Source organism: Pelobates fuscus, chromosome 6, assembly GCF_036172605.1.
Source record: "Pelobates fuscus isolate aPelFus1 chromosome 6, aPelFus1.pri, whole genome shotgun sequence".
NCBI lineage: Eukaryota > Metazoa > Chordata > Amphibia > Anura > Pelobatidae > Pelobates > Pelobates fuscus.
In genome coordinates this window covers 188,693,978-188,701,817 of record NC_086322.1, presented here as the reverse complement: position 1 = coordinate 188,701,817, position 7,840 = coordinate 188,693,978, and the positions used below count along the sequence as shown (strand labels likewise).

General features: G+C 42.7%; 1 pseudogene; it reads left to right on the top strand.

The window, feature by feature from the left end:
• Positions 1–6,721: 6,721 nt before the first annotated feature.
• Positions 6,722–7,349, top strand: LOC134614623 (ubiquitin-conjugating enzyme E2 D2-like; annotated as a pseudogene).
• Positions 7,350–7,840: the final 491 nt, after the last annotated feature.

Sequence of the window (7,840 nt, the reverse complement as noted above, 5' to 3'; positions counted from 1 at the left end):
AAACACTCCAAGTACCATAACCACTACAGTGTAGAGTATGAATAAAAAATAAATAAACCTGCCTGGAGTCTGATCCTTACTTGGATCAGACTATATGTTAGCCCAGTGCTGTAGCGATACTAGTGTGATTCCTATTGGATATATATAAAATAATTATGTTTTATCTGTATTTGTTCTTTCCAGGTGACAGTTAAATTCCCTTACATTGAGAACGTGTGTAGTTTGGCTACCAAAACTAAAGTGTATCGAGAGACTGTGAAGGTGGCAGCAAAATCTTCCCGGGCCATAAAATATGTTATAATTCCTTTAGGTCAAAATGTTAATATTGATGTAATAGCTTACAGTTCTTCTGGAATAGACAGAGTGAGTAAAACACTTACGGTCCTGGTAAGTATGCTACTTTTGATCTCCATTTTTCACTTAATAGTATTTGAAAGATCTTTAAAGTGACACTATAGTCACCAAAATAACTTTAGCTTAATTAAGCAGTTTTGGTGTATAGAACATGCCCCTGCAGTCTCACTGCTCAATTCTCTCCCATTTAGGAGTTCAATATGTATGTGACGTACACAGCCTTACTAAACACTTTCTGTAAAAAGTCATTTAATATTTGCACTTTCTTCATTGCAAATGTTTAATTTAAAATGTCTTATCTCCTGCTCTGTTAAAAGTTTGCTAGACATTGCAGTAGCCTCCTGTATGTAATTAAGACACAGTGAAACCCAGCCAGGGGAGGTGTGGCTAGGGCTGCATGGACAGAAACAAAAGTGATTTAACTCCTAAATGGCAGGGGGCGGAGTCTGACCGCCAAGCCGAACAGACGTGGGGGAGAAGAGCTCCTGTTAGGCGGGCAGCATCCAGGGCACATACGGAGGCTACAAAGCCCAAAACTCTCCAAGGGGGCACTACCCAAGTTGGGGGTGCACTCCTGCATCGGATGATACCTTTCAGGGGCCCATCGGATTCAAGTGACAGAAACGCCGGCTGCGGCCTGCGGGAACGGGAGCCGGAGAGAGGCAGCCGCTCACTCCGGCACTGGACCCCCACAAGACTTTGTTGCTCTCCTACCCCCCCCCCCCTGGACTACACTTACAGACGAGTGAGGCCAGTTACAAGGCCTGCGAGGGGCACAGGACCACCGGGACCCATCTAAGATGGCCGTCTGGCATGGGCCAAAGCAGGGGAACACCAGCAGTCACTTACTCTCTCACCCCCTGGAAAATCTCAATCAGCTATGCCTGAACCTCTGTGCGATCCTGGGTGACAGGGGAGTACCCTATCGGCGAGCGGCCCGCATGGTAGCCGCATGGATCCGGCCTACAACACGGCGAAGCTATTATGACTACCCTCTCCTGGCCTTCACAGCAGTCACACGGCCACGCAGGCACCGAAATCTGAAAAGCTACCCAAGCACATGTACCCACTCCCACTCGCAAGTGGGCAAGCACACTGGGCAACTCTCACGCTCCGGCATCCCATCGGCACGGGCTACCCCACACAACCCAGCCCTGAAACACTACCTACCTGGGCCAGGGGTCGACAAGAGATCCCCCAGAAATCACCATCTTCACTCCTCTGAGGTCCCCAGCCATCGCATGGTACCTCAGGGAAACCGAGCACATGATCCGCCCACACGCAGACAGGAGACCCGTGCCCACCATCCACGCAGCAGCGTACAAACACCACCTGCCTATCGCAACGCTAGCCTCACCACGACAGACCTGAGGGGCAGAGGCCTGCAGATACCCACCTCACGCCCAGCCACCAGAGGCTCTCCACTGCAGTCAAGACTGGACACATCACAGCTGAACGGCACCCGCACACCCACGTTCCAGCACTCACAGCGAACCTACAGGATGGCACATGAGACTACTGGGGAAGCAGAATGGCCGGTCTCCAGCTCAAAGCCGCGAAGAGGCATAGGATGACTGATACCAACTGGGCACACAGAGTATGGGCCTTATTCGTTTTTATTATGCTTTTCTAATTTTTTTCACCAGTCCTCTCAGGACTGACACTGTGCTGCGTTATTTTGCTGCCTAATTACTATTATTTGTACTATTATTTGCATTATCCATAACTCATTATTTGCCTATGCGCTATTTGCCCATGCGCTGTTTGTCTATATGCTATGTGCCTAAGCACAATTTACCTACTAAGGCTGCAGCCTCTATGCTGCAGAACCACCTTCTGGCCCACACCTATATGGGTTACTTGCTGTGTAGTAGTCGAAAATGCTATGGTCTCCCATAAATCTTTTTCGTGTATCTACGCTAACGCATATTAAGCGACATCCTTAACGTTACTTGCTATAATAATTTTGTTTTTTAAAACTATGCCACTTATTCATGCCATGTATATGTTCTACGTTGACATCATTGCTTATTTACTCTGACGCGGCATTAAGATGTGCACTAGTTGCCTATGCACTATTTGCCCTTACGCTATTTGCCCATACACTATTTGTCTACACGCTATGTGTCTAAGCACAATCTGCCTACTGAGGCTGCAGCCTCTATGCCGCAGAACCCTCTGATGGCCCACACCTATCTGGGTTACTTGCTGTGTAGTAGACAACAATGCTATGGTCTCCCATAAATCTTTTACCCTAACTTTGTACATGCCTCAGTAATCTAGCTTACTACCCATGTTTCTACGCTAACGCATATTAAGCGATATTCTTACCGTTACTTGCTATTATATTTCTAAAAAATGTGCCACTTTTTTCATGCCATGTATATGTTCTGCGTTGACATCATTGCTTGTTTATGTTGTTATGGCATTGCAAGCCTTTGTGTTATCAGGTGCACAGAAAAAATAAAGAATTAAAAAAAACTCCTAAATGGCAATGATTTAAGCAGTGAAACTTCGGGGGGCATGATATATACACACATACTACTTCATTAAGCTAAAGTTGTTCCGGTGACTATAGTGTACCTTTAATGTCAAATGGATTAAAACTTCATAGAGCTTTAGGCATAATACTTTTAGTTCTCACAACAAATTCTCCATGATATTAATTCACTACTCAAAAGCCTGGAACTATTGTGAATTCATGGCATATTTGAAATATTTCTGAGAGATATCAAAAATACTAATCCAATTTATAGCAGTACTGCCCTATACCCATGGTGCACGATCATGTCCTCAGTAAGGGAACAATTTATAAAAATGTACATTTAGAGTATATATGTATATCTACATTTTGAAACATGCAAATAGGAAGCCGTGTGTTTTGGTATGTGTGCATATAATGTCATGGTATATATGTGAATGTAAGCTAGAAAGTGTGCATTTGTATGTGTTCATATAGTATCAGTGTAAGTGTGCAAGTTTGTAGTGCTACTATCCTACCAAAAGCTAAAACCAGAGGTATTTTTCAATAATTGAAATTCACACAAAACCACAATATAACAGCCCAAAAAAATGTTTGTACACCAAATTAGCAGACACAAACAAAATAGCATCCCAAAACTAGACATATTACAACATGGAACCAAAAGGTATACAAGGTATATGAAATAATTTGGAAACAACCAAGTAAGTAAAAATGAAAGGATGGTTTAGAGGTGAAACCAAATCTACCACCAACCTCTGGAGTGGACGCTAAGGGATATTTGTATGTATATCCACTTACCCCTAATTTAATTGATAGATCAAATACTTTAAAGCTGTAAAGTAGGGGGGGAAATATTGTGTGTATTCGTATGGAAATAAAATCAGTATGGGGAGGTTTGGTTAAATTCACTTGGATAAGAACCTAGCAAGACAGGCTGAGATCCATTAAGCAGAAGTGTATTTTGGCGACATAGAACCGCTTCTGTTCCAGAGGAGTATGCTCAGTAAGAGAAACAAAGAGAGAAAGTATCAGCTTCTAGTGCAGTATACCCAGTTATTATATACATTTACAGTTTGATATAGATTACTGCTCATCTTAACCAGATCCTAAGGAACCTGGCTCTGGGTATGTGTGCCTCTATCCCCCCAGGCCTCTGTGTACCATTCTCCCCCTGCCCTCTCTGTGCCTCTGCCCGAGCCCTCTGTGTGCCTCTCCCCAGCACCTCTGTGTGTATTTTTGTCCACCAGTTCTCTATGTGTCTTTTTGTCCTGCTCAGCCCTCTCTGTGTCTCTTTGTCCCCCTAGTACCTCTGTATGTCTCTTTGTGTGTCTAATATTTTCCCTTCCCCAGTCCCTTTGTGTGTCTCTAGCCCGCCAGCACCTTTGTGGGCCTCTTACTCTCCCCCTAGCCCTCTGTGTGTCTCTTTGTCACCCCCCCCCAGCCTTCTGTGTGTTTCCTTGTGTCCCCCCAGCTTTTCTATGCACCTCTTCCCCCTCAGCCCTCTCTGTGCTTTTTCCCCTCTTAGCTCTTTGTGTGCCTACCACCTCAGCCATTCCTGTGCCTCTCCCCCAACCCTTTGTGTGCCTCTATCCCTCAGCCCACTGTGTGCCTCTCTCCCCCCAGCCCTCTGTGTGCCTCTCTCCCCCAGCCCTCTGTGTGCCTCTCTCCCCCAGCCTTCTGTGTGCCTCTCTCCTCCAGCCTCCTTAAACCCCCCAAAGCACCACCACATGTCTCCTTAACCTCCCCAGCACCTCCATGTGTCTCCTTAACCCTCCAAGCCTCTCCATGTGTCACCTTAAGCCCCCAAACTCCTCCATGTGTCTCCTTAAGCCTCCAAAACCCCTTTATTTGTCTCCTTATCCTCCAGCCCCTCCATGTGTCTCCTTAGCCCCTCCCCAGCACCCCTATGTGCCTCCTTATCCCCAAGCACTTCCATGTGTCTCCTTAACTCTGCCAGTCCCTCTATGTGTCTCCTTAACTCCCCAGCCTCTCTATGTGTTTCATTACACCCCCCAGCCTCTCTATGTGTCTCAGTAAACCCCCCAGCCCTACCTTGTGTCTCCTTAACCCCCAGCCCCTCTATGTAAAAGACATTAAAACACATTTTTTTTACATTTATTTAAATTAATTTTCTATATAATGCATATATTTTAATACATTCTCTACATAATGCATTAAAATAGGGGTTTATTTTTTTAAGCATGTATCAATTTATCATTCATATTTCCATGTTGCTTTTTCTATTTTGCAGATTACTATTTGTTGCAATATTTACATTTCATTACTGCACTATATTTTGTTATAGTTTTTTTGCATTCTTTTCAGCCCGAAGGAAAGATTAAAAGAATAAAAAAATACAGTGAAATGCTAAATCCTGAAGGTGAGCTTGAGTTAAAGTTATCTTAAAGCTAATCTTGGAAATGTATTGACTTCCAATAAGTCTTTTATTGGCTTGGATTGATTTAACAAAGGCCTATCAGGAGCTGATAAATATTGCATATAATTTTTAATAAATGCAGAGAATTGATAATTTACTTTTTAAAATTAGTGGGTTCAGCAATTTAATACAATTCAACAGTTCATAGTGCCAAATGGGCTTATCAAATTCAGCAGCTAAAAGCTGTTGATAAATTATTTATTTTTTCTATTTGCCTGCTGCCAGCAACCAGGAAGTAGTACAACTGTGTGAAGGTGTGCATTTGTACAAGGGAGATTATACAAATTCCCATGCCCCCACTTGCCATGCTGCTAGCGGGGGCACCTCCAGTGTAATAAAAAATACACTGACTGGGCAGCTACAAGGAGAACCTGGTAGTGGTTTTTCAAATGCCTAAAACAAAACAAGTATTGATCTAAAACAAAACAAGTACTAAGAGACAATTCTGTATGTTAAGTGATTTACAATGGGTGTGATTACACATATTCTTAGGTCTTAATCAAAGCAGTACAAAGGGATTTTTTTAAGATGAATAATATAGTTAATAAACTCAATACAAATAAGGAATTGTTTATCTGTCAATAAATTGGCACAAATGGAGGATAATTTTCACCTAAGACATAGCAATGGAGGATTATTTTCACCTAAGACATAGCAATGTAACTTGCAGTTGGTAGTACTAAAACATATATATCAGCAACGAGCATATAGCTTATTTCATAAGAATACAGGATTCATCTGCTGAGGAATTGGAACCTAAAAAAATATTTTGAACAAAGGCATGACCATACGACTGGCAATATTGGGACATACATATCATTATTAAGCTTCTAGCATATTTCATATCTTTGTAACATTATACCTTGTCGCTTGCATGCAGCAGGGGATCAAGGGGGACAAAAAAAATTATAAATATATAGTAGCTTAAAGAAAAGAAATGGAAAAATAAAAAATGGAAAAAGTGAACAAAAAGGGGGGAGAAAAAAAATGATATGAGGAAAACATTAATAAAAATTTGTGTGGCTTACCAGTCCTGTAGTCTGCAAAATAATCCAAAGATACTCCATGCGAGGGACCCCAGTATCTGCCAGGTAGCGGACCTTCATAGGTCAAATTGGTGCCACGCATGAGGTTCAGACCAATCTTGGTCTGAAGTGAACACTGTTAGGAGCACAAGGTAAAATGAGTTTAGAGCGTCCACATGTGATTAAGGGTATCAACCAGAGCCTATGAGGTAAACTTATCGGAAGTGTGACAAATCATAATCCTGATTAAGACCAGGTGGTGATAGAGTCCCCAAGATACTAATCCATTTAGTCTCTCTCTGTAGCAAGAGTTTCTGTCTATCTCCACCTCTCCACGGGGGTGGGACTCTATCAGTCACCTGGAACCTCAACTGATTGACCCCATGACCATGAGACTTAAAATGCCTAGGTAGACCTCCTCCTCCTTACCTCCCTTCTCCGCCCAGCTCATCCGAACACCCGCCCGGCACCGGCAGCACTAGACACAGCATCATGGCGCTGAAACAGATCCACAAGGAACTGAATGACTTGGCTCATGATCCTCCTGCTCAGTGTTCTGCAGGCCCTGTTGGAGATGATATGTTTCATTGGCAACAACCATTATGGGACCTAATGACAGTCCATATCAAGGCAGTGTGTTCTTCTTGACCATTTATTTCCCCACAGACTACCCATTCAAACCTCCAAAAGTTGCGTTTACAACTAGAATCTACCATCCAAATATTAACAGCAATGGCAGCATTTGTCTTCATATTCTCAGATCACAGTGGTCCCCAGCTTTAACTATTTCTAAAGTTCTTTTGTCAATATGTTCACAGTTGTGTGACCCTAACCCAGACGACCCCCTAGTGCAAGAGATTGCACGGATCTACAAAACAAATAGGGAAAAGTACAACAGAATAGCCCGAGCATGGACTCAGAAGTATGCTATGTGATGCTTACCTTTAAGTCTAAATAACCTGCATTATAACTGGAATAAACTTGAAATTACTGTTTTCCCCCTCCCTTTCAGACCTCATCTACTTACCTCCCCCTTACACTTTTTTTATTTTTTATTTTTGTTTTTGTCCTCCTCCCCTTCCCCACCCCCTCACATTTTTATGCTGCCTCCCTTCATGCACATGCTCTCATGGGCAGACATTTAGTTCAGCATTTGGAAATAAACTGCTCTAGACTGTTAAGTAGTTGCCAGAATACTATTGCCCAAGATTCATAATAATGTGTGTGTGTGTGGCCCAGGTCTTCACTTTAAGTTGTTTAGGAGACTAAACCCATCTTTCATATTTTACTGAAATTGTGAAGATTGGTGCTTTTGTGGGGTGGAGGGGGGAAATATTTTAGGCCATTTAAAAGAAAAAAACAAAACTCAACTGTCTAGCATCGTAGGATGCAGAAATGCTAAATTGCTATGACTACGATGATATTTTGGTCAAACCTTCCAGTGTTAGATATTTGAGATTTCATGATGTACTTTATGCTCATAACTGATGGTTTGGGTGGAGAGTTGGAGCGGAACAGAAAACAAATGTGATGTATTTT